The 25,698-nt window shown below is 45.9% G+C and overlaps 1 long non-coding RNA gene across 1 annotated transcript; it reads left to right on the top strand.

Moving 5' to 3' along the window:
* The first annotated feature begins 12,068 nt into the window (after positions 1-12,068).
* LOC119522740 lies at positions 12,069-21,873 on the top strand. The gene is made up of 6 exons (XR_005214513.1): positions 12,069-12,457; positions 12,717-12,966; positions 16,377-16,573; positions 17,472-17,689; positions 20,215-20,317; positions 21,315-21,873. It is a non-coding gene; the product is annotated as an uncharacterized LOC119522740 (long non-coding RNA).
* Positions 21,874-25,698: the final 3,825 nt, after the last annotated feature.

The raw sequence follows: 25,698 nt of genomic DNA, 5'->3' as shown, positions 1-25,698 counted from the left end.
AATATACAGGAAAACCTGTTGACTGTTGAAAATCTAGGTTCTAAACACTGTTTACTCCTGAATAAATTTGTAATTCCTTTCCCAGCTCAAATGACTATAAACTCCTACAAAGTGTTATATAAACACTCATTAATGTCTTAGAAAAGTCCTTTGAGCTCCACAGGATTATCTCCACTTGGCAGTTGGGTAAACTGAGTCACAGAAGTTGAAAGATCTGCTCAAAGCTATGCCATGAGCAAAGGCAGGGCAGAATTAGAACTCAGACTTCCTGGCTCCTCATTTGGTGAGTGGTTCTACAGAATGTGCTTGGATCAGGCACATCCAGATTCCTAACCACCCAGGGCCCCACGGCACCACTGGCTTCAGTTAGCGACTCTTCGCCCACAGCACTCTATCCCCCATAATTGATGGGTACCGTCAAGCCCATCTCCTGGGAATGACTGAAGGCCTCTGGCTTCTAAAGCACCACTGTCCAAAGGCAAAGGCGCCATCTTGAAAGGGCGACTCAGATATCTGCTCAACAACCCCACATATCCTTTCCTCCCTGGCATCACGGTCTCCCTCGGTCTCCAATGCCTAGTAATGGAGGGCCCACAGATGGACAAGCACATAGAGCAGTCAGATGGGCTTTCTTCTTTTCCATTTGTTGATCAGCCAAATAAAAAAAAATAAAAAACAGCAACAACAAAAAAACAGAGTTAGGAGGATGTAGTAGTCATTTACTGGCTTTGACTACCCTGAATTTGAACCCACCTATTATATTTGGGCTCCACCATGCACCAGGGAAACAGAAAAGACTGACTACTTACACTCCTAGAACCCTGGCAGCTGGGATGCAGGCAAAGGACCTACACTTGGTCAGATGGAAGTCCTTTCCTTGGACTCTTGAGTCAGTGAGTGATGAAAAGAAGCACAGGGACATTGCAGACTTCACCTGGTAGTGGATTGGTGGAGGAACCCAGGACCCCATGTGTATTAGTGGTGATGCCAAGGGGCCAGCGGGGTGGTTGGTGTCCCAGGGAGGCAGCTCAGTCATCAGGTTGCTGCTGTGGCATAACCTTGGCAGTGGTTAAGGCTGCCTACCCCTGGTGTGCTTTGGTTTCTGCCCATTTTCCAAAATTTCTGGGTTGATTTGTGAGTTACCAGCGATCCTTCCAACTTAATTCCTTTTCTGGTGAAATTCACCAGAGTCAGGAGTTCTGTTCGTTTGTATTTTGATGGTACATATTGGGGAATGAGAGGAAAGTTCCAAGAGCTAGGATGTGACTTGATTAAGCAGTCAGTGAATATGCCATGATGTGGAAGGGCTCAGAAGGTAAGAAAGTGATGATTGTTCTCCAGCAGCCCTGAACCCATTTCAACTATATTGGTTGGCTCACCACCATCATGTTACCTGTGACCATCCTTCCCATGGTCACCGGGACCAACATCACAGACGTCATTACCTTCCCTGTCCCTATAGATATCATGGCCATGACCAAAAAGGCATCCATGTGAACTCATCTCCAGTCTTCCTCTAGGCTCCTCGCCCCATCCACGGTCCTTGTCCAGCTTGGTTGTGGAGTTGACACAGGGCTACCTGCAGCAGCAAGTAGAGAGACCCTGACTGCCCAGAGCTCTGTGTGCTCTTGCCCCTTACACTGCTCCAGCTTGAGGATGTGGTAGTATCCATCCAGGGGCATCTGGAAATCTTTGGGAAACAGTGTTTTTAACTATGCTTTTATTATATCACAATATAATAAAAGCTAATATTGGTTGAGTACTTATTATGTATAATCTCATTTAACATGCACAATTACCTTCCTATGAGGAAGGTGTAGTTATTATCTCTAATTTAGATGTGAGGCAGCTGAGGCCCAGAGAGGTTAAGTGACTCACCCAAGGTCACCCAGCTCAAAGTGGTAAAGATAGTCCAGTGCCCTTTATTACTGTGCTGTGTTGTTACCTGTGTTGATGCCTATGTATGCCACTGGGTGGTTTCCAAAACTGATGTATATCAAAATTTCATGAAAAGATTACTAAAATTTAGATTTCCAAGGTCCATGCCCAGAGGTTTTAATCCAGTAACTCTTGGGAGGGTGAAGGTAGGGGCTTGGAAATAGAAGTTTTAACAAGCATCCCAAGTGATTCTGAAGGAATCTGTCCATAGACAGGCCTTTGGGAGCTACTCCCCACTTCCATGTACTTGGCAGAGAATGCTTGGTGATCACAATACTCCTTCCTGCTAAGCCCTGACTTGGCTTCAGAGTCTTTCTCAATGCAGGCAGCAGCCGTCACTCATTTGGAGGTGGCTTCAGGACAAAATCCATTTGTCATTCTCAGCCTACAGTATCTAAGAAAGATAATGAGGAAGTTGAGTTTTATTACAGGTCACTAATCCAGCAAAGAAGGAAAATAATGGAATATTTTTGTGCCTTGGATTTTTTACTACCATGTTGGGGGAGGCAGTTATAGGTATAATCTGGAACGGGTGGATTCTTATCTCTACATTGCTCTGTTAGTTAAGGTAATGCTAGCTATTACAAGATGAAGACCATTCAACAGCAAGGCATGGGGGAGAGCTTCTGTTCCATGCAATTCTTCAGGTTCCAGGCTGATGGAGGTTTCCAAGATCATCCTGAGTGTTAACACCCAGCAGACAGATGGGAGAGGAAGACAGTAGAGAATTTCCCAGGAAGTTTTTATAGATCAGGTGGACCAGAACACATTCTACTGGCCAGACTCAGTCACATGACTACAGTTAGCTGCAAGGGAAGCTGGGAAATAGATCCTTGCTTGCCCAGGAGGAAAGGGAAATGGATTTGATGAACAGCTAGTCAGGCTTTGCCAGAGTTGCCTTGAGAGCTAGGTGGGACTGTGGGTCCTCCCAAGAGAGAGTGATTGAGTACCACAAAAGCCATGTGGATGGTGCTTGGGCCAATGATATTTTATCTTGTAACTCTGGAATTGCTCTCATATTGGACAATTAAAATACATTCAGTGGGGGCAATTTCCAAAATTTGAATAGTAAAACAACAGGAATAATAAATATTGTAGAATTCTCACCATCATTTTAACAATCCCTTGTAATATTTTTTGGAGTTTTTTTTATTTGTGACTTTAGAAGGTGCCTTTCCAGCCCACCCAGGCTTTTGCTCATTAGCTGCTTGTCTCCCATACTGTTTCCTTCAACTCTAAGGAAAATCTGTTCAAATCTGTGTTGGCCATCTCTATATTCCGAAATTAAGACAGGAGGGATAAATTAAAATTTCTGGCCTCTGAGCAAACATGTTGGGAGTAAGAAACCTCCTAAGGCCTCATCTTAATTTCCACAATGATAGTATCGATACCAAAGCTCACAGGACTGTAGAGAAGTTTAAGTGAGTCAGTGCCTAGCATTCAGTAAACATCAAAACTGGTGAAGCTGTTATTAGTTTCATTAACTTCAAAATCAGTGAGGCCATCCACTGGAGCTTAGACTTGTTCAAGCTTCTTGGGTAGAATTTATTCCTCTGGATAAGAATATACATTTAAGCTCAAAACAAAGATGTGGGTCAGGTGGGCACTCTTCCACAAGCCCACCCACCGAAGTGCTGCAGCTGGGGTGTCTCCAGAGAACTCCCCTGAAACAAAACCATGCCCACATTCAAGCCCTCACCTCACGATGACTCAGTTTCTTCACTGATAAAAGGGGGTTGGTTACCACTACAGTTCTTAACTTGTTTGTAAAATGCGTTGAGGAAGCCTTGAAATAAAGGTGGTATTTAGTGTGGGTTCAAAGTGTTATGTGATTATTTTATGGCCCCTTTTATTCCTGAGATTTTTCTGTTTGCTTGGCTTATGAACCCAAGCCAGAGCCATAAAATCGCTTTTATGCAAGCGCCTTTCACACACATCGTGTACCAACTGCACTTTTCAATCAATGCAGAAAGTGCTTAGGAGGATGAGGGTGGAGACAAGCAGAACAAGAACACCAGCAATTTCTGCCTAATTGAGGCCATTACTATCCACTGTCATTGAAGCTGTTCTGTGGTCGATTTTTTTTTAGCCATCCAAATGACCAGCTTCAACCCCATGAATTGAATTAGCTTGCACATGTTGAAGCTGGTGGCTAGGAAGGTCCTGAATATCCAATCAATCATGTTTCTCAATCCGTTGTGGTTTTCTTGGGGAGTCAGACACCATATCTTGCTCTATTCTTTCCAGAATCACATTACCTGGAACCAAAGGATTAAAGAAGCTTAAATTTGGAAGGGACCTGCAAGGTCGGTTGGTGTAAACACTCAACCAAGGTGGGAATTCCTTTTACAGCATCCCAGGCAGATGGTGGCACAGCCTTTGCCTGCAAACAGTGGACCAGCCCTCCCTGCTGTGGGAGGCACCCCATTCTATCGTTGGGTGGATCTGGTTGCAAAAAGTTCTCCCTTAAGATGAACAGAAATGTTCACTATGCTCAGGTGGCTCCACAGAACCACTGTCTGGCACGGCATACAAGGAAGCAGGAAGTGGGAAAGGCTGGAGAACGCATCAGGGTTGTCCCTTTCTTCTTTAAGCCTCTGAGGGGGGAATCAGAGAAATGCATGATCCAAAAGGATCCTTCCTGAATTGGGTTTTGCAAACCATGGCAAGTAGTGGCCTATTTAGATGATACATGGTATGCTGGTTTGGATGTATTATGTCCCCCAAAACGCCATTATCTTTGATGCACTCTTGTGTGGGCAGACGTATTAGTGTTGATTAGATTGTAATTCTTTGAGTGTGTCCATGGAGAGGTGACCCACCCAACTGGAGGTGGTAACGCTGGATGATTTCCATGGAGGTGTGGCCCCGCCCATTCAGTGTGGACCTTGATTAGTTTACTGGAGCAGTATATAAGCTCAGACAGAAAAAGCAAGCTTGCTACAGCCAAGAGGGACACTTTGAAGAATGCACATGAACTGAGAGAGGAGCTGCAGATGAGAGACAGTTGAAGATGGCCGCCAAAAGCAGACTCTTGCTCTGGAGAAGCTAAGAGAGGACAAATGCCCCAAGAGCATCTGAGGGTGACATTTTGGAAAACAGCTGAAGCCTAGAGAGGAACGTCCTGGGAAAAGCCATTTTGAAACCAGAACTCTGGAGCAGACGCCAGCCACATGCCTTCCCAGCTAACAGAGGTTTTCCAGACACCATTGGTCATCCTCCAGTGAAGGTACCCGATTGCTGACGTGTTACCTTGGACACTTTATGGCCTTAAGACTGTAATTGTGTAACCAAATAAACCCCCTTTTATAAAAGGCAGTCCATTTCTGGTGTTTTGCATTCCGGGAGCATTAACAAACCAGAACACATGGCTTGGAGTTAGTTTATCAAGATGGAACCTTAACGGGCAGCATCTTTGTTGCTGTTTTGATTCTGTGCCTTGTACTTTCAGTCAAAATAAGGAACTCCAGGTCACTTTGTTATAGAAGAATGAGGGAAGCCTTCAGGATCTGTCTACACTAGCAGTACTTTAAAGTGAATAATCTAGTCCTCAAACTCACTAAGCAAATCACTTATTCAATTGCCACTCAGTGCAGCCCTATTGTGTAAACAGCTCTGCACGAAAAGTGGATTCAGATCCTCATGCCTGAGAAACTTACAGACTTCTTAAGGAGATGGGAAATTTTACCTGGACGAAATCACTGTATGTGTAACCTTTTTGTTCCTCAAAGGAAGTCCCATCTTAAGACATTGGAGAAGAGAAGCTGCCATTTGGGGCCCCTATCCTCCTTCCTCTCTCCATCAATCTTTGGGCTTTACACAGACACACACACACACCACTCTCCCTTCCCCCAGGAAACAACTTCTTTTGGCCTGGTCACCATCTTCCCCATGTCCATAGAGAATAAGAAGAAGAAGTGAGTGGATACAGGGGCACAAAGAAATAACCTGACTTGGAAGGGAAGATCCAGCCAGGGAAATTTGGTTCTGGGGTCAGACAGTGATAATCAAACCTGGGGTTGCTGGTTGGATGTTTGTTGGCAGCCCATGGTACATACTCTGTAAATTTTTCTGGAATAAATGAATATATAAATAAATGAGGGAATGAATCTGGAATCCACCCTATATTTATACCTGGTCCCAAAATAACCATACTCTTCTATGTTGTTTGCTTTAGTCTAGCTGGTTGAGGAAGGGAATCTTTAAAACCAAAAAAATTCATGGGTTTGCATCTGTCAACCATGCGTATATCCTCAGACATGTTTCCTAAAACTGATTTTATAGAGAAGAGAATTCTAGAACCCAGGTCTTATGGGATTCTCTCTCTTTTAATCTCTCAAAGGTAGGCAAGAGGAATTTATTATTATCCATCGAAGTTGATCAGTGTCCAAGAAAATCCAGCAGTGAGTGCACTAACGTTTAGGTAGTTTCTTTCAGTGGGGAGCCCAAAGCACTTGGGAAAAATTTTATATTCATAGTATCCATGTGAGACAAGTAGATGTCAAGAATTATTATTCCGTTGAACAGATGGAGAATCTAAGGCCTTCATTCACAGAGCAAGTCAGGGGTAGAGGTTGGGGGAGAAGCCAAGCCTCTGCCCATGCAGGTAGGTGGGTTATCATATAAATGTCCACGGGAATTTGGCTCTTGGGAATCTGCCCTCCCCGAAGTCGGCTTTCCCTGGTCAGTGCCTCTGCAGTAGCCAGGCAATGGGGTTGGGTCTAAAGGCATCTACCCCTTATCCCAGGTCTTTCTAACTCCCTGGGAGTCTGGCATGCCAGCAACCTCTTTGCCATTCATCTTTATCACATACTCTTCATCCTTGCTTTGAGCCCCTTGGGCCACCAAGACACAGTGAGCTCCATACCCAGCTTCCTCCCCTCCCTCTGTGTCTCCTGGGTGGTCTCAGTGTTCTGCAGCCTCAGAAGTAGCAATCCACTGTTTCTTCAACCCACTCACCGTCCTTGCTGCTTTCCTTGCCATACACGAGGCCTCAGAACTACCTCCACTTCAAAAATGTTGGACTCAGAGATCTCCCTCCCTGACTGCAGACTCTCCACTCCTCCAGCTATTTGTCCAGAATTCCTCCTAGAATAGTCACCTCCATCCTCCCTCTAGGCCCGAGGTCAGCCAGTTTTGATCCTGCTTTCTTGAGCACATGGAACGCCCTCCTGCCTCCCCTTTATTCTTCACTGAACATCATGTCAATCCCTAGCTAGGGCTCTAATTGTTCACAGTGTCCAGAAACATATTTACAACCATTCATATTTCCTGAGCTTCAAACCCACTGACAGCTCCACTGGGATGTCTCATAAGCACTGAAAAGTCAAATCATTGAAATCCGAATTCATATTTTTTTCTCACAAAGCTTGTTCTCCTTCCATGTTTCTTTTCTCAACACAATGGCACCACCACCAGCCTGCAAATTGTTCAAGCCAAAGATCTGGGGATCATCCTTAATGGTTCAGTTCTCTCTGCCATCCAGGTCATTTTCAGATCTGCCCACTTCTCTCCCCACTACCACTTCCCTCTTTCAGGCCAGCAGAATCCTTTGTCAGCATTATGCTAGCATCTTCTTAATTTGCCTCCCCCTCACGGCTTGCCCCGTCCAATCCATTTTCCAAAATGTAGCATGAGAAAACACAGATCTGATCGTTCTCCTGCTCAAAACCCTGCAGCTGCTTCCACATTGCCCTCAGGATAAAAGTCGCATGCTACCAAGCCTCCATCCACCTCCCAACCACCTCTGCAGTCCTGCTTTGCTCTGCACACCAGTCTCACCAAAGCACTTTCCTTTCCTTCAATGGTCTTTACTCTATTGCCTCAGAACTTTGCACATGCTGTTCCGTCTGCCTGAAATGGTGTCCTCGTCCTCACTCCCACTTTCACCCACTTTGGCCTGGCTAACCTCTTACTCCCCTGCATGTCTCAGCTTGGAAGTCTCTTCACCAGAAAGCCTGTCCTCACCCTCAAATCCAAGTTGGCAATATGTGGTATAGGCACACAACAGACTTTTATTCAGCCATAAAAAGCACTGAGGTTCTGATCCATGTTACAACATCGATGAACCTAGAAAACAGTACATTAAGTGAAAGAAGCCAGACACAAAAGGACAAATATTGTATGATTCCACTTGTATGAAATATTTAGAATAAGGAAATTCATAGAGTCAGAAAGTAGATCAAAGTTTACCAGGGGGCAGGGGAAATGGGGAGTTAATGCTGAATGGGTAGAGTTTCTGTTTGGGGTGATGAAAAAGTTTTCATAATCGAAGGTGGTGATGGTAGCACAACATTGTAAATGTAATTAATACCACTGAATTGCACACTTAAAAAGGATTACAGTGGTAAATTTTATGTTATATATACGTTACCACAACAAACAAAAAATTCATGTTAGATTCTCCACTTGTCCTCCCCAGCATCATCATCACAACACTAGACATGCATGGTAAGTAACAGCTAACAGGTACTAAGTACTCGCTGTTTCTCAAGACTTTATGTGAGTTCTCACATCAGCCCTATGAATTAGAGGCTGTTATTATCCCATTTTACAGGTGAGGAGATGGATGCATGAGCAGTTACATACACCTATAGCTACCAGTTGGTCTCACAATGCTACACTGCACTGATTCTCCATCTGGGCTGCACATTCCAATCGACCTTTAAAAAAATGCACATGCCTGTGGCCTGCATGAGATTTTTTTTGTTTTTTTGTTTTGTTTTGTTTCTTTAAAGAGGGAAAAGTTAGAGAGTTGGCAGGAATTTGTATTTCTAAAAACCTCCAAGGGTGATCCTGACGTGCAGGACCAAGCCCTGTTATGCCATGTTGCAATGGCCTGTTTTCTTGTCCCCCACCACACAATGACCTTGGTGAGGACGGGGAATGGATCTCTGGTGCTTGTCATTTTTCTCTAGTGCCCAGAACACTTCCTGGCACGTGGTAAATCCTCAATAACTTCCGAATGAATGTCATTACTGTGTGCTTTCTGAACTCCTGCAGTCATAGAAAGAGCCAGAAAACCCTGCCCACAAATTCACAACTGCTCTTCTCTGCCTGCCCCCCCACCCCCACCTCACAGCTTGACCCCCTTCCTGGCTGAGTTTTCCAGTTGTCTCTGAGCCCTGTGCCTCCCCTGCCGTGCTCACTCCCAGCGAATGACCTTGCCACCACGGTAATGAGAACAAGGTCACCTGCAGCAAGAAGGTTTCACTGGCCTCCCCTCCACCACCAACGTTTTCTGAATCTTCACTCCTTCCTGATGCCTTTCCTTTTTTAGGGCACACTGGAAGCAGTGCCTTCCTTCTGCCCTTCTTCCCTTTTCTACCTGTGCTCCGGGGACAGCCCAGTCCCAATTCCAGGCCCAGCACCATCTGTCACCCACACTCTCTTTGGAACCCTTCCTGGGCCTCTCTCCCCTCGGATTTCCCCTGTCTCTTCACCTCCAGATTGGATCATGTGCTCCTACCAGAAAGCCCCTTGCTTCCTGGGTCTGTCTTCCACACCCACCCTCACCCCCTCAAACACCTTAATTATCTTGTGGTGGGCTTCCTCGTCTCCACCTCTCACCATCCCGCCTGCTCCTGATCATCTCCCACTTTGATAATTGCACTCCTCCTTCAAAACCTTTAGGGCTCCCCACCTGCCAGTTAGAGAGCATTAGGGCATTCGAGATTCCTCACCAACAGGCCCAAAGCCACCTTTCAAACGTTTTCTTCTTTTCTCTTCTCTGCTGCAAATAAGCCTCTTCCTTCCAACCTCCTTTCTCTCTCGCTGCCTTTCCCACTTTCATTTCTTCCCATTCAGTCTTATCCAGCCTTAAAGCCTGGATCAGCAGCAGCTTTTCTGACTATTCCAGCAGTCACATGGGCTCTCCTGTCTTTGAATTTCAGCACAAATTCAGCAGTTTGTTTATACTGTTCTCCTGGCACTTCCCATAAATTGTCTTACATCCCTAGTAGGCTGTGAACCCCTTGAGGGCAGCACTTGGTCTTTACACTCTGAAAGCGTTTAAAACATTGACTCGCACATAGAGAATGTTCGAGAAACGTGTGATGGGTTAGGGAACAACTGCGGTTCATCTAAGGCTTCTCTCCATCCTGCAGAGGCTGGCACTGGGCTCACCTGTGGGTCCATCGGGAGGCGTCCCTGGCTGTAAATGGGGCTGGTCTAGACAAAGCTGAAGTTTCACCCTGTAAGTCCTTGTGTGACAGCCTTCGTGTCCTGGTGGGACAGCCTGGCTGCGGGGAACTGAGAGGAAGGGCTGCTTCTCTCCAGTGCCCCCCGGGGCCATGAGCGGCCAGGGGCCTGGTGGGCTGACCCAGGAGCAGGACCGGCTGTGCCTGGGAGCCTGCAATCCTGCCCTTCCCCAACACTGCTCACTTCCTTAGAGCATAAAATGCCTGGGCTCCCCTCTTTTTTCCCAAAGAGGTGGGAGAGTAGAAGAAAATCATGGACATTTCAGAGACCAGGGGGACACGTCCTACAGGGAACCACAACTCAGCCACGGGAGGCTGGAGCAAAGAGGCCAATAAAACCGGCTTTATTTGTAATGTTCCCATGCTTGTTGTTTGCGTTGTCCCTTGTCTGTTTCCTCAGAGCGATGAAAAAAAGCAAAAGGGGGGAAAAAAAACACAGTAACAGTGCTGCTCTAAGTATGCATGAACTTTCGTTCTCACTCCCTCCCACCCCTCCTCTAGCCCCACCAGGTCTGCCCAGCCTAACCCTCCAGCCTGTGAATTCCTCTCTCAGGCTGTGTTTTCCCTCCTAATTTTTATGGCTTTTCCCTGGATTAATGGTTAATGTATTTGTTTTCTGCCCCCCCCACACACCCCCATGCCACCCCCCATTATCAACGAGTGCTTTGAATAACTATTAACTCTCTGGTTAACACAGGAAACATGTTAATTATCTACAAGCCCTCAGGCAAGAAACTTATTCTTTGGAAACTTCTCCCAATGGCAGGCAGGCAAGCCCCCGTCCACCAGCCACTGACCTTCAACCACACCTGGGTCTGGAAGCTTGCACAACCCCTACCGTATTCATATTACAAGGTCTTGGACCATCCAAGGTCAAGAACTGGCTGAGCCCCAGAGGGGAGGGATGCTGGCCGTGCGCCACGCTGTCAGGGTGCTGTTCGGTCCAGCCACTGCCTCTCCAAGACCCTATGAAGAGACCAGGCTAAACTTCTTTTTTTAAAAAATTGTTTTGCCAGTGAGGGCTAATCTATTGTGCATTCTTTGTTGCTGGGAAACATGGAGTGGCTGTACAGGCTGTTCTTTCTTGGAGCTACAGTTCAAAAGTGCTCCTGACCCAAACACACACGTGGCGTAATCCTGTGTTCCTTTTGTGTGGGACTGGAGCACTGGAGGAGGGGGAAAAAAAAACTCCCTGCAGCAGCAGGGAAGAGTGGCTGGGATCCACTGGGCAAAGGCAGCAGTTCTGGACCGAGCAATGCAAAGGCTCACGCTTGGGGAGGGCTAACCTCCTTCTGAAGTTAGGTGGGTGATGCCTTCTGGGGAGGGGGAGGCAGGAGGACTAGGAAACGGGGAGGGACGCTCCCAATGGGGTGCATCTCCTCCTTCCCCCAGGAGAGAAGGGCTGAAGCAGTCTGAGACCCACTCAATGTCCAAAGGGTAAAGAACCATCTTGGAGAAAGTGCCCACTTCATTCACAAAGCAGATCTGTTGCAGAGAGGGGAGGGCAAGGGACAGGAGGGCTGTTTTCCAAATTCTTGTTCAGTTTGGCTTCCTCCCCTTCTCCTCCACCCCCACCCCACCTCCTCTTCTTAAATGGGGGGTGGGTGGAGGGGAGAGGTTATTCTTCAGAGAGAGGAATCAGGCACTGCCAGACTTATTAGGAAAGATACTGTTGGGATCTTGGCAAGCGTGCGGGGCTGTGGCAGTTTCACATTGTTCCTGCGTGAATCTGGTTACTGTCAAGTGCTGCGCTAATAGCTCTGCTGCCCTGGCCTCGGTTCCGCAGGCTGTGCAGCTGCCCGGAGCGCCTCCACTGCCCCAGATACAAACATTTCCACATTAGGCAGTCTCACTCTGCTCGCTGTCCCCATCCTGCAAATTTTCCCTTGGCAGTGGTGGGAGAGGCTGTCCAGTGACCTCAGGTGACCTCCACGGGCTGGCTGGGACCTGGCTCCCAGCCTCTGAGCTCCACAGGTGCCCTCGCGCTTTTCTGGGTCAGCCTTATGATTCGGTGTCCGGGCACTTGGTAAAATTTTGCATAAGTTCCTCAGGGCTACATTATTCACACAGACACCCTGGGGAAGACGTTAGAAAACCTGATGCCTCTTGTTCGTCAGCCGGTTGCTGCGCTTAGCACCACAGGCTGGAATTTCATCAGCCTGGGCTCCTTAAAAATGTTTTGGTGACTGAACCTTCTTTTTTATCTTCAAGCTGGCCCAACTTCTTTTTTGAAGGCAAGAATTTGATTGGAAGTTACTATTCAACAGAAACCCGCCCCCATCTAGACCTGCACTGTCAAATATGGTAGCCCCTGGCTGCAGGTGGGTATTGAGCCCTTGAAACGTAGCTGGTCCAAATCGAGGTGTGCTGTCAGGGAAAGACACATGCGGAATTTCAAAGACTTATGAAATAAAGAACGTGAAGTTTTTCAAGAATAATTTTTTAGATTGATTACAACTTGGATAAAGTGGGTTAAATAAAAGATATTATTAAAATTAATTTTACCAGTTTTTAAAAGACCTTTTTAATGTGGGTACTAAAACATTTTAAATTACATATGTGGCTCGCATTGTATTTCAGTTGGAGAGCGCTGCTCTAGACCATGCCTGCTGCATTACGGTTCTCAGACGTGCCGTGTGGCTCCATGCTACCTTCCTGTCGTCTGTCTTCCCTCTTTTCCCATCATGAGAAGCCTCTCGGGCTAAGCAAGGCTCTTGCCTTCGTCCATCACTGCCTCTTGTGCACACAGCTTTGGGCATTTCTGGGGCTGCTTGTCTGCCACTAGATTGTGTGCTCCAAGGGAAGTCCGTGCCCAGAGCGGACAGCATAGGTACGTGTGTGTTTTAATCCCAGTGCTGGTGGATGACTCTGAAGGGATGAAGCATTTAAAATCTGGTTTTCTTTATTTTCCATTGTGAAGGTGTGATAATTATTAGCCTAAGTCACAGGGCTTCCACTGCAGCTATCAGCTCTTGAAAGTACAGCTAAGTTTGGGGATGGTACTATTCAAAAGAAATTTTTAGAAATTCTTATTTTATTAAGAGCACTAGTATTTTAAATCTAATAAAATTTCACGCCTAACAATTTCATTCACTCTACATTAAAAGTTTACAGAATGGCTACCACTGGCCAAATGTGAAGCAGAAACTTCAACCTCTAAAGGCTGCATGTGCCAATACAGTAGCTGCAAGCCACGTGTGGCTATAATACACTTGAAGCTTGAAACAAATCAAGATGTGCTAGCTCTAAGTATAAAATATACACGGGATTTTGACAGCTTCGTACAAAAAACAGGAATGTAAAATATCTCACTAGTAATTGTGTGTATCGATGACATCCTGAAGTGATAACATTTTGTAGTGAGTTAACTGTATTATGAAAACTAATCTCACCTGTTTCTTTTTACTTTTTTTAATGTGACTACTTGAAAATTTAGAATTACATACACGGTTCACATTAGGGGACAGCACTGCTATAAAGGAGTCATACTTTGTTTTGAGGGTACTTTAGGTTGGATGTGAGCATTTCAGCTAGGTTTGTAACAGCTTAGGATCCTGGTAACTTTTACTCCAAGTCTTCCTGCCATTCCATAAAGCATCTGTCCAGTTATGTAAGTTTGAATTCTGGTTCCTCCACCTGGATTTTACCCAGAGGACTCACCTTGGCTTACCAGCCACAGAAAGAGCCCCACTGAGCCCTTTGGGAAACTCTCAGTCCCTGCAGGGACTTATCAGGCAGTAATTACAGCTGTGCATGGACTTTCCTGCTTTCGGATACTTAGTCATAGTTCTTTACCTTTCCTAGGTGCCAGAGGTGCGATGAGAGCTTAACCCAACAGAGAGGACTCAGCAAATGGATTACCTTGAGCTTGACCTGTTAGCCAGATTTCCTAGCACCTGCCTGTTCCAGCCTGAGGGACTGTGATTTATTCCTTGAGAAAGAGAACTGCAAATTCTCTCTCCGGGGCACAGTCCAAGTCCTTGCTACTCTCTCCCAGGTTCTGGAAGACAGAATGGAGGTGTCTACAGAGCAGGAAAGTGTTTTCCACCTGATTTAGTTTAACGACACCTTTAAGCTGTCTCTAAGAAGTTGGATTTTTAGGACACACGTACATTCACACGTACATTCGTAAACATTAAAAATCAAGTCATAATGTACCTGTTCTTTGAGCCCTCTGGGGCAGGGAGGCTGCCAGGGGCTCCTGAATGGGAAGCAGTGAAAAGAATTCTGATGAATCAGGTGTTCTTGCCTGTTTACATAAACTGGGCACCCCGCCTGTCCACCCCATATGCTGGACACTGCTGGGTAAGAAGAGAAGAGAAACATTTATTAAATGGGAGGAAAAACTAGGAGCTTTTCATTAAGATTAGAAGATTTTTGAGGTTGGATCAGCTGGCCAGGTGCATGGCCAATTTCCTTGGCTCCTTGGAAGCAGCAAAGTATTTGGAAAATAATGGAGCCCTTAGTCCTATAAGTAAAAAGCCATTTATCTTGGGAATTAAAAAAAAAAAAAAAAGTGCTGGCAATGGAAAATTTTCCATGAGATGCATTTCTTCTTGCCTGAATGTCTTGAATGCCTGCTGGATTGGATTCCTGGCTAAGACACTCACACTTGTAAATATGTGCTTTTCAAGGTGGGGAGATGAAAATAAAAAGTTTGTGAGATGTATTTCTGGGAGGGCCCAAAACAGGAAACAAATTGGAACGACTGCATGTGGGGCACTGACGTTGGATCTAGAGAGGATGTTTGCTTTTTGGAGCTAAAGTAAGCATCCCATCCCAGCTACTGCCTGGAGCCAGCATTCTGCTGACATCCCATGGAAACCAGGGCTCTTTTTGGGACTCTACAGGACTAGGTTATTTTTCTCAGTTTAAACTGTTTTTATATGGTGACTCTCAGTGCTCCTTTCTGTTTCAGGAAATTTTCATATTTTTATACATATATATATATATAAAACCACAAACAGAACATCTTGATTTTGAAAAGGCACATTCACCCAAATAAGGACCAAGAAGCAGAAACAAGTTTGCTTCAATATCTCATGTGTCTACAGCCAATGTTGCCAGTGAGTGCAGAAAAGTTTGAAAACAAGAAAGGAAGGAGAAGTTTCATCCCTTGCTCTCTAGGTCCCATCTTGCTGTCCCCTTTCCTGATCTTAACTACTTTTGCCTCAGTAGCTTCTTAGAAAAGGATGCTATTATGTGTGTTCATTATAGAATGAAGAAGGCATTTCAGGATGCATGTAGGGAGAAGATGAAATGATTGAAGGGAGGGGACATGTGTCTGTGAGGGGTGATTGAGTGAACCTAGCATGTCCTCCTTCTGGCCTCCCATGGCTCCCACAGGAGACAAACTGTCCACACCCAGCCTCTGGGCAAAGTCACAGAGTTGTATTGGTGCCACCTCAGACAGAGGCTACAAGGGGCCATTCTATGATGCTCTTCATCAACTTTGGGAGGTACTGACTGTAGTTATTGAACACAGTTTTACTGTCCAGAGAAATCCAAAAGATGCTGCAGATATTTTGCATGGCATGGGAAGCCATGGTAGTGACTCAGACCTTGGGTGCCATTTTTGATTCCGTATTTGCTTGCATTTCCCATATCTCATCATTCTTCCCTGAGTTTCTCATATCTGCCCTCCCTTTGCATTCCCATGACTTTTTTTCTGAGTACAGGAATACAGTGACTAAGGAGAAAGGACCCTTTAGAGATCATCTACCCGCTCATTTTGCAGACGTAGAGGCTGAGATTTAGAGAGCTTAGGTGACTTGCCTGAGGTCATTTATCTGGCACCCAGATTTTCCTACTCTCCTTGTGCTCCCCCAAGCCTAGCCATGGGGAAAAATGCCAGTTTTCTACTGGGCCATTCTCCATCACCAATGGAGAGAAGTTGAATTGAGTAATCAGTTCAGTTTTATAACTCACTTACACAGACACACTTGAGCATTGAGTCACTAAGTATATTCTCAGGCCAATGGATACAGCGCATCACCCAAAGTTTCCTTCGGCTTCTGACGTGGGCAACCCTAAGTATTGAAGAGCCAGAGATTGTTTAGCACATTGTTCCGGACCAGCAGTCATGCAGAGCTGTGAGAAAGCTGTCTCCTGCAGTCTGGCAAAAGCCAATTGTTAACTATTCAGGAATTTGGGGAAGTCAGTTAACTGGGAGTGTTTGTCATGGAAGTTGGTAAATGCTAAAATTCAAGTCTTGTTTTTGTTTTTGTTTTTTTTTCCCAGAGAGCTGGTTCCCCAGCACACCACTGATTCTGATGTAGGACCCCAGCCTAGCACAGGAAAATGCTTTTGGGCAGATCTTCTTTGGTGATTCAGAAATGAAAGGTGGACTTATCCTGTGCAAAGTAGACTGTATTATTCAGAGAAATGCTGCCTGTCACAGGGGAGATAAGTGTCAGTGAGGCATCTTGCACACTGAGGTGAGCTCCAGAGGACAGCAGTGCTGTCCAACTTTATTAATGGTGATGAGGCTTGCATGTGACCCTGACAGCCATGTAGGAGCAATTTCCTCGGGGTCACTCCTGAGCCCGTGAGCTGGGCGTGCTACTCTGTGATCAGGCAGAACCTCCTGTCGAGGCAGGCACAGTCAGCCAACTGAGATCCTCTCCCTGACCCATTCTGTCCCTCAGAAAATCCAATCAACTCCATCTCCAGTGTTCATATGGGTCTGCCCTTTTCTCTCTCCAACTGCTACAACCCAAGTCCACCTCTTCTAACAGGGCTCCTTTCCTCCCCTCCCGCTCACTTCTATGCTACTCTCCGCACAGCAGCAAAACTGATTTTTTTTTAAGAAGGAGAAGGAAGAGGTTGAGGAGGAAGAAAGGGAGGAAAAAGAGAAAAAGAAGAAGAGGAAGATTATGTCATGTCCCTGGCCCCACAATTAAAGCCCTTCGATAGCTTCCCATTCTACTTAAAGTAAAATCCCAAACCCAAATTTTGAGCAAAGCTCTTCATCATTTGGCCCCTGCTGACCTCTCCAGTCCCCTTCTGCTCCATGCTCACAACACTCCTGCCACATTGGTCTTTTTTCAGATCCTTGAATGTTGGCCAAGATCTTTGCTGCCTCAGGACCTAGCACATGCTCCTCCTGCAGCCAGAAATACTCTTTCCCTGAACCTCTCCATGGCTGGATCCTTCAATTCCTTTATGTCTCAGCTTAAGTGTAACTTTCTCAGGGAGACATTCCCTGTTTGCATGATGTACTATTGGTCCCTCTCTGTGGTTCTCTAGCTTTGCTCCTGGGAACCTTATGACAATTATTTCAACCTGTAGTTATTTTATTTATTTGTCTGCTTACTTTTTATTTTTACCTTTCAGTCTACTTCTCCTCACATCAGCATATGCTCACCAGTGCCTTGCCAGTGCCTAACAGTGCCTGGCATACAGTGGAGCTCAAATGAATGGTTGTTGAATGGATAAAGAAGTCAGTCTGCTGGGCCATTTTGCAGCCACTATTAGGCAATGGAAATAATGGAAGCACTGGCTTGTATGGAACCCCAGCCAGGCACAGGCTGCTCTTATACCTCCAGGATCAGGTAGATTGTTGACTTTGATGAACAGAGCTTCTGGAGGGCTAGCAGGGTGCTTTGAACACATACAACCAGTTCTAACCAAGCCATTTGGGATTACTGGGTGAAAGGGGCTATGTGAGTTCAAAATTTTCCTGCTAAGCTTGCCAAGGCTGTAAATGTTATATAAAAACTGCGTGAAAAGTCTTATTTGGTGACCATAATGTTCTGTGTCCATTTGGGGTAAAAAGACTGGGGAGGCAGCAAACGAGGCTGCTGAGTGAACAAGGGGGCCATGTCAGGTGACGTGTGTGCAGAAGGCCTGCTTGTTCCTGACCTGCAGTTACACGCACGCTCACAGTAGCTCCAGTCTTGTCCCAAAGACTGGGACTGGCCTCTGGTTTGTTATTGGAACTGACGATTCTCTTTAAATAGATACTAAGCAAACCTCACCATTTGTTTATCTTGAAATGGCCCTGAGAAGTGCTTTCCAAGAAACAAGGAAAAAACTGAATTCACAGTGGTGACTTTGAGTCTGTCTGGAGAAAGCGGTCTGAGCCAAGGGGGAGTAAAGGGGTCATTCCCAAGGGCAATGCCTTCCTTGTTGCCCAGGGTCTGCAACAGTGACAAATGGGCCATAGCCTGGGAAAAAGGAGGGCTTTGCTGTTGCTCTAGCAGGGTCTTCAGGGCTGGGTGTTCACGGAAGCCCACTGTCCTGGTTTGCTAATATACCAGAGATGGACTGGCTTTTATAAAAGGGGGGTTATTTGGTTACACAGTTACAGTCTTAAGGCCATAAAGTGTGGTGGAGAAAGGCCATTGGCATCTGGAAAATCTCTGTTAGCTGGGAAGGCACATTGCTGGCGTCTGCTTTCTTCCGGGTTGTGTTTCAAAATGGTTTTCTCCAAAATGTCTGCATCAGCTTCCAACAGCCATCTTCAAAATGTCTGTCTCAGCTCCAGGTAGCTGTGAGCTCCTTCTGTCTGAGCTTATAAAGTGCTCCAGTAAACTAATCAAGGCCCATGCTGAATGGATGGGGCCACACCTCCATGGAAGTTATCCAGAGTTATCATCTACAGTTGGGTGGGTCACATCTCCATGGACACTGAATCAATAAGTTCTAACCCAATCTACACTAATATGTCTGCCCCCACAAGAATGCATTAAAGAATATGGCTTTTTCTGGGGGACATAATATATACAAACCAGCACACCCACGGTATAGGAACTGAAAGTCGGTGTCCCCTGCCCCTATGCAAGTAGTCACATCGTACCCACATTTCACACACACACTAGTCTCATGCAAAAACATAACCCTACTTTGAGAATGACATGAGTCCAAGCTATAGGATATTTAATTTATGAAAACATTTTGAGGCTTGGAGTCAGAGACTATTGGAATTTAGAAGACTCCTGCAGTCAAAAACTTCCAGACACATGCTTCATATGTCACCAGGGTAGGCAGAAAAATGGCCCTATAAAGATCTCCACACCTTAATCCCTGGGACCTGTGGATATGGTTAAAGGGACTTTGCAGGTGTGATTAAGCAGAGAATCTTGAGATGGGGAGAGTCTCCTGTATTATCCAGGTGGGCCACTGTAGTCACAAGAGTTCCTGAAAAGAGGAAGGCAGGAGGGTCAGAGTCAGAGGAGGAGATGTGGCAATGGAAGCAGAGCTGAGAGAAAGAGATTTGAAGGTGCTGGGCTGCTGGCTTTGAAGTTGGAGGAAGGGGCCACTAGCCATGGAATGCAGGTGGCCTCTAAAAGCTGGAAAAGGCAAAGAAAAGGATTCTCCCCTAAAGCCTCTGGGAGCAACCAGTCCTGCTGACACTTTGGCTTTAGCCCACTGAGACTGATGTTGGACTGCAGACAAATAAAATTATGTTGTTTTAAGCCATTAAGTCCGTGGTAACTTGTTACAGCAGCAATAGGAAACTAATACAGTCACAAGGCCAGTTTGGTGTCTGAATTAATTCAACAAACTGTCCATCTATCCATCTGTTGTTTTTATTCACTAACATCTAGAAAATATTGTACATGTGGAAGACTCTTTAATAACCATTTGTTCGATAAATAAATTGAGGGCTTATTATAGTCTAGGTAGTATGGTAGGCCCTTTTGATACATCCCTGTCTTCATCTATAAGTCTAGAAGAGAATCAGATATTAACAAATAATTTCACAAATGGATTATACATCAATTTACATGGCAAGTGCTATGACAGAAAACTATAGGAAATGATGTCAGAGTATAACAGGGAAAGTTAACTTAGATTCTGGGGTCAGGCAGAGCCTTCTGGGGACACACAGAGTTTGAAATGAGGACTGAACACGCCCTCTCTCTGCTCCAGTTTTAAAGATGGAGACTTTCTCTGATTTGAGCTCTCAAAGTGTCCACCATTTTTTTTATAGGTCTGGGGTTGTCATTTGTTCATGGAAGAAATGTGATTCAGGCTAAGCCTGGCTTTGATCTTGAAGTGATGATACATTTCATCTTAGTTCTGCTGTTAATTTAGTAAGTGACTTTCAATAAATCTCCTGCCCTCTCTGCAGGCATTTGCTCTCCAGCTGATGAACGATGATCTCACCACTACTCTGCAGGAATGAAATGAAGATGGCAAGCGCCATTACCCACATTTCCATTACCCTTGTGGAGGTACGTTGTGCCATGCTTTGAGCTTGCTCCTTGGGCTACTGGGGGCTTTCCAAGGCTGAGCTGGAGCCGAGGGGTAGAATAACATTTATTGGGGACCTCCTCTCCAGGGAAGGGGGCAGGATCTGAGGAGACAGCCATGAAGAACACATCTTTTACCCTCAAGTAGTTGGTGATAAGCGGGAGAGACAAATGCAAACACTTAAAATACAAAACATGGAGTGTTATAATAGAAGAACAAAGGAAGTGCAATTACCTGTGTCTGGGGAAATCAGGGAAATCCAGAGGAAGCCACAGCTGAGTTGCGTCTGGAAGGTTAAGGTGGAGTTCCTCAATGAGAAAGGAGAGGAAGTGCGTTCTGGGCAGGGTGGCGGTGGTGTGTGGAAGGGTCCTCAAGAGCAAAGGATTCCTCACACTTTTGGGGTTATGCATAACCGGGAGCACAGCTTTCCTCTTCTTCCTTTTTCTTTTCCTCCTCTCACCAACAACAATGGCAGCTACCATTTCTTGAGCACTTTTGATGTGCCAGATACAATGTTAGTTGCTGAACACACAATTTCTCCATTCATCCTCTCAGCAACACTGCCAAGATTCTGTCATCGCCCCCATTTGTTCAGACAAGTCTCACAGAGGTGAAATAATAGCTATCATCAGAGCAGGTAGGGGTCCCTCCCACTCCCCCCACCCAGTATATGCACACCCAGTGGTTTCTGGAGGTGTGTTTCCTGGTTGTAGGTGCTTGCTCATGTGTGTGGTTCAGAAGGCAGCCAAGCCCTGGTGAGTTCAGAACTGACGATACGTACAGTTTGGTGCCTGGGGACATAGAGCGTGCATCCTTGGAAGACTGGTCACTTTGGAGGCAGGTCAGGAAAGCTTCCAGGATAAGTTGGCCTGGCTGATGACCAGAGATGGGTACCAGAGGGAGATCTTCTCCCCTCTACTGCTGGGAGAGGGGTTTGCTGTGGGGCCGGATGGAGACCTCTGGATGTACTCGTTGCAGAGTTCTTTGGTAGGAAAGCCACTTGAACCTGGCAGCAGGAGGACCTGGTGAAGGTGTCAGAGCATTCTGCAGGCTGCTACTTGCCTTCTGCGAACTGGAAACCCTGCACTCCCCTTTGCCCCTCCCAGCCCTGCCTTATCAAGTGGAATCTTAGAAGAACTCCTGGCACCTCAGCAAACGTGGTGGTGGTGGTGGGGACACTCCAGGTAAACAAAAACTCTCCCTGCAAAGGGCTCTGGCTTGGAGGGAGGAGTTAGCCCCCAGCTCTGGCCTTAGGACAGTACATCTTGCTCAAGCATTTAAGGGGGAGTCAACCACCCTCCTACTGAAGGTCCCTCTACATCCTTTAGGTGAATCATTGCCCTGGGGCACCCATTTGAGGGAAGACCTAGGCCCCACAGGTGAAATAGCAGCTGAGAAGTGAAGGGGTGGAGATATGCTTTGGAGCAGGGCCAAGGAATGTGGGGGTGGGGTGGACACCAGCTCTTAGCCTGTTCTTCATCATCCAGAACAACCTTTCTCTGGAACCAGGCAGGAAGTCCCTCCTCAGAAGGCTGAGGAGAAAGGAAGTTGTGTTCAGGAGCTCTCCTCAGCCAATGAGGGAGGCTGAGATCAGGCTAGGAGCTCGCCTGGCCTTCATGTAGATAAGCTCTCTAAGCTTCTTGGTTAGCCTGGGGTGGGGGTGACATATAAGGCTTGTTTTCCCTATGGCCCCTCATTCCCTTCTTGACCAGCTCACCTCAGCCCAAGGCCGTGACTACTGACACTACCTCGGATAGTGAATCCCTGAGGTGGAGGTTCTCAACCCTTAGCACCACTGAGGAATCCTGAAGAGTTAGTGTTGCTGCTGCTGGTATAGAGCTCTGCTATCTGCTACCAGAACCTGCCAATGTGTTTTTAGTTTTTGTTTGGTTTTCTTTATGATTTTCTGGAAACTTGAGATTGTTGTGTGTGTGTGTGAAGGTATGGGATGGAATGGGGGAGGGAGGTATTGGGAAAACAACAAACTGGCTTCAAAACTTCTTAGCACGTAGCACACTCTCTTAACATTGGCTGTTTATCTGCTCATCTTCTGTGAAGGACAATGGGCTCGATAAGGATAGGAGCCAGGTCTTATTTTTTAATTTGTCTCCCCGGCTTCCGAGTTCCCAAAAGTAATTATTTCCTGACTATATATGAATGAATGAATGAATTACAGTTACACTGTTGAACAGAATGGCAATAGGTACTTACTCCATATTAGTTTTGATCCTCTCTCATTGCAGGGAGTGGGACAGTGGTGATTATAACCAATCTGGAAATCAACCAGGAAAAGAGGATTTGAGATCTACTAGAAGACTTTGATCTACTGGATTTAGGATATGTGCACTAAATGGCTCAACTTTCCTCTGAAATAGCAAATAACAACAGCAATGAATGGAGCACTTACTTGCCAAGCCCTGCACTGGCTTTTTCCATTCACTTTCTCTAATCCTTGTAACACTGCAGGGTAGGCCTCCTCGTCTTCATTGTGCAGAAGGGGAGATCAACATTCAGAGAGATTAAGTACCTTGCTCAAGGCTAAAAACTAGCAGGTCCATTCCTTCATCAATTCTTTTATCCTACGAATATTTATTGTGTGCCTACTATATGCTGAGCTCCAAGCCCATTCCAAGAGCCTGGAAAGAGGAGTGAACAAAACAGACCAAAAAAAAAAATCCTGCTCTGCTGGAGCTTAAATTCTAGTGGGGGGAAATAAGGCAGTAAACAAGATAATTTATAAAATATATGGTCTGAGGTTGATAAGTGCCGAGGAGTAAAGTAGAGAAGGTAGAAAGGGAGGGTTGGTGGGGTGTGGGAAGGGGCTGCTGCAGTTTTAGAGCAGGTTGCCAAGGAAGTCCTCACCAAGAAGGTGACATCTGAATAAAAACCTAGCCAAGGGTTCCAGGCAGAGGAAATAGCAAATTCCAAGTCCCTGTGGTAGGACTGTGCCCAGTGGGTTCTAGAAATAGCAGGGAGGCCAGTGTTGCTGAAGTGGCCAAGGGGAAATAGGGAAAATATGAGACCAAAGCAGAGTAAGGGGTAAGGGAGGGGAGCAGACCAGGGCAGGCCATGTAAGCCATTCTCAGGGTCTTGCTTTGGAGCCACTAGACAGTTTGGAGCAGAGGAGTGAAATGATTTGATTTGGGTTTTAACAATATCATTCTGGCTTGCTGCTGGGCTGAGAATAGTCTGGAAGAGAACAAGGATGGAAGCCAGGAAGCCAACTAGGAGGCTAAGGAAATAATCCAGGGGAGAGGTGATGGTGGCTTGGAGCAGGGTGGTAGCAGGGTCAGAGTCTGGATACATTTTGAAACTGGAATTTACTGACATAATGGATGTGGGGTGCTAGAGAAAGAGTTGTCCTGAGCAACTGGACAAATGAAGTTGCCATTTCCTGAGACGGGCATGACTGAGGACAAGCCATACTTGGAAGAGGAAATTAGGGGCTTTATTTTGCATGCATTAAGTTGGAGATGCCAATTAGACATTCCAGTGGGGACGACAAGGACAGGGTTAGATCTTGAAGTCTGGAGTTGAGGGGAGGGATCTGGGCTGGAGATACGAATTTGGAATCAGCAGTATAAGTGAGATATTTAAAACTATGACACTGGATCAGATCATCGAAGACGTCTGAAGACTGAGCTCTCGTCAGCTGGGTCAAATGCTGCTGCTGGGTCACAGAAGATAAACACTGAAATTCCGACCCAACCTCAGCCAGCCCCAAAGCTGCTCCACACTGCTATTTCCCTGGTGTCTAATTGATGACAGAGACAGAGAATTGTAAAGGAAAAAAACCCCAAGCCCCAAACTACAGCCTAGTTGTTTAACATTTGGCTTCACGAAACAATTCCAGTGCAATTAAAACAACAATGTGCTCCCTGCAAGTCCACTGTTAAGTGCGCTTCCTCTGGATGGTGGATGCTTTCCTGGAAAATGGAATGTAAAGGGATTATGTTGAAGTATATTATATAGGAATTGGTCTAGAGCACCTCACTATTTAAAGGAAGATTACTGCAAATCTCTCCCCCCTTTTAAAGAGGACTGTCACCCTCTAATTTCTCTGTTTTATAAATTAGGGTCTTCAGATAATGAGTAGAATATACCTGTCCTGGGATTTGACCTATATTAGAAAATCACTGCAGCAGTGCACCGAATGGTACTTTAGAAGAAATCCCAGAAATAAACTGGCCCTAACAATAAGAGGCAAGTTCAGTGGAAGTAACCGAATAAGAGGAGGGAATCTGGGTCATGTCTGACTCGGCTGTGATTTGGCTGCACGATTTTAGATAAACTGCTGATTGCATTCTCCTTATCTATTAAATGGGAACATCAAAAGACACTTACAGAGTCAGGATCAAATGAAGTTGTGGTGAAAGCATTTTGTAAAGAGGAAAACCCACGTGTGAATGTGACAGAGGGCTTAGCACAGTGCCTGACACATCACAGGGGCTCAATAATTCATAGCTGTTTTTGGCTATGATTGTGCATGTTATGGGAAAATATGAAAAGCTAAATAAATCTGCGGGCACTGAGTTAGGGGAGATGAACACGTCCTGAAAGTCCAAGGCTTGTACACAGTGGGACTGACTTGGCTATGGTTCCATTTCCTGTTCTAAAAAGGAAAGGCTTAGGTGTGCTATGGATGCCCACAAATGTGAATTTCTCCCTTGCCTGCCAGTGTCGTTCCAGGTAAGGTTTCCACTCCACTGCGCCTTTCGTCCCAGGATGCTGATGGAATTCGTCGCTGCTCCAGTGAGAGTGATAGTTCTTCAGCATCAATACGGCTATCGTCATTAGCATCCTCGTGGCCAGGAGGACGGTTGGCAAGGCAACGTGTTGGCACCACTGATGGGCAGCACTGTTAGTTTTCTTCATAATGATTTTCCATGATGGGCAGTTGTGGAACTAAAAGCGTCAGCCCTTGAGGAGCTCATTTCATCAGCTCTGCCCTAGGCTGCCATCCCTTCACCCCTTTCTCATCCATGAGGCTGGGCTGCAAGTGCTGGGGGGATGATGCGGCCTCAGAAGGAAATAGATATGAAGTTCCTGATATTTCAAACACCTGTCTCATAACCAGTGCTCCCTTTGTCTTTTCATACTGTTCCTTCTCTCTTCTTGTCCCATGAGTTCCTGTGCATTTGTAGCTTTTTCCCCTTTTCTTCACAGTTTTGGACTACCCATTTACTCTTGTTCTTAGACAGCTGTGTCCTCTTGCTTCTCACCTACCTGCTTAGTTACTGCAGCACAGATTACTACTTGCCCCCGGGATCCACCCTCCCCCTCTTCCTCAGTAATAGTGTAGCTGGACACATTTCCTAGTATCCCTGGCAGCCAGGTATGGTCATATGACTAATTGCTGTCA

The sequence above is a fragment of the Choloepus didactylus genome, chromosome 2, assembly GCF_015220235.1.
Source record: "Choloepus didactylus isolate mChoDid1 chromosome 2, mChoDid1.pri, whole genome shotgun sequence".
In the NCBI taxonomy this organism is placed as follows: Eukaryota; Metazoa; Chordata; class Mammalia; order Pilosa; family Megalonychidae; genus Choloepus; species Choloepus didactylus.
The sequence above is the reverse complement of the archived record's forward strand: the minus strand, read 5'-3'. Positions and strand labels throughout refer to the sequence as shown.